Source organism: Convolutriloba macropyga, unplaced genomic scaffold (assembly GCF_964194025.1).
Source record: "Convolutriloba macropyga unplaced genomic scaffold, txConMacr16.3 SCAFFOLD_1324, whole genome shotgun sequence".
Taxonomy (NCBI): Eukaryota; Metazoa; Xenacoelomorpha; order Acoela; family Convolutidae; genus Convolutriloba; species Convolutriloba macropyga.
Genome location: NW_027452112.1, coordinates 23755 through 24963, shown reverse-complemented (window position 1 = coordinate 24963; position 1209 = coordinate 23755). Strand labels below are relative to the sequence as shown.

The following is a 1209-nucleotide window of genomic DNA, read 5'->3' as shown; positions in this document are numbered from 1 at the left end:
AACGTCACAAGCTGATCACGCTCTATGATATGACTAGTATTATGTTGCTTCTAGTAGGCTAAGCGCAAGCCGAAACATCAACATGTGAAAGTCGTAGAATTTTGCAATCAAACTGTGGCTAGTACTGTGATGTTACTAGTAACCTTTTCTTACGTCATATGGCCAAGAGAGCATTTGAAGGCGAAACTTCTGCATGGGGAAGCTGCATCATGAACAAAAGTTTATATCGAGTATTATGTTGACGTTAGTAGGCCCTGGCCGAAAGCGCAGCATGTGAAAGGTATAGATAAAAGTTATCGTTGCAGTCAGTACTGTGTAGTTACTAGTAGCTGGATTTAAGCTCGAAGTGAGACACTGTTGGTGAAACTTCATCATGAGAACGTCACAAGCTGATCACGCTCTATGATATGACTAGTATTATGTTGCTTATAGTAGGCTAAGCGCAAGCCGAAACATCAACATGTGAAAGTCGTAGAATTTTGCGATCAAACTGTGGCTAGTACTTTGATGATGCTTGTAGCCAACCGAATTGGTTGAAAAGCCCAATAAGTAAGCTAACTTGGGAGAGCTTGTTGGAAACCAAATGCTACTAGATTGGTCCAAATACATCCTTCAACAGGGGATCACTTGGCTCGCTTTACGAAGAGGAGCACAGCTATATGTGTTAATTCGGTATGAATCGCAAGATTTGTTTACCGACCTCTCTAACGCAAAAGGCGGTCTCGGCTTCGGCTGTTGACTGCGTCCGATTCAGGGTTATATAACTCTCGATTGAACACATTGATGTTCTATTGTTGGTGCTTCCAATAAAATTGGAACACTTAAAGCAGAACCGATTCAAATAATAGCATTCTGATCAATGATTGCATTCCTTGATCAAGAACTGCTGGAGTCATTGTGATGGCGAATTTTCTTCATAAGAAAATTGCAAAGAGACGGAACTTAATGAGACTAGTATTATGTTGTTTCTAGTAAGCGGAAGCTGAAACAGCAACATGTGAAAATCAAGTTTTGTTCAATGATCTCGAGGCGATAAGTACTATGAAGCAACTAGTAGCCTAAGCATGACTCAGATTTGAGACAGTCAAAAAGACTGGCGAAACTTCTTCACATGAAAGTTACATAGAGAACTACAAATGTATACAGCGAGTATTATGTTGTTTCTAGTAGGCGAAAGCTGAAACATCAACATGTGAAAGTTGTCTGCAA

At 40.2% G+C, this 1209-nt stretch overlaps 1 pseudogene; it reads left to right on the top strand.

The window, feature by feature from the left end:
• The first annotated feature begins 607 nt into the window (after nt 1-607).
• Nucleotides 608-759, top strand: LOC142357209 (5.8S ribosomal RNA; annotated as a pseudogene).
• The last annotated feature ends 450 nt before the right edge of the window (nt 760-1209 follow it).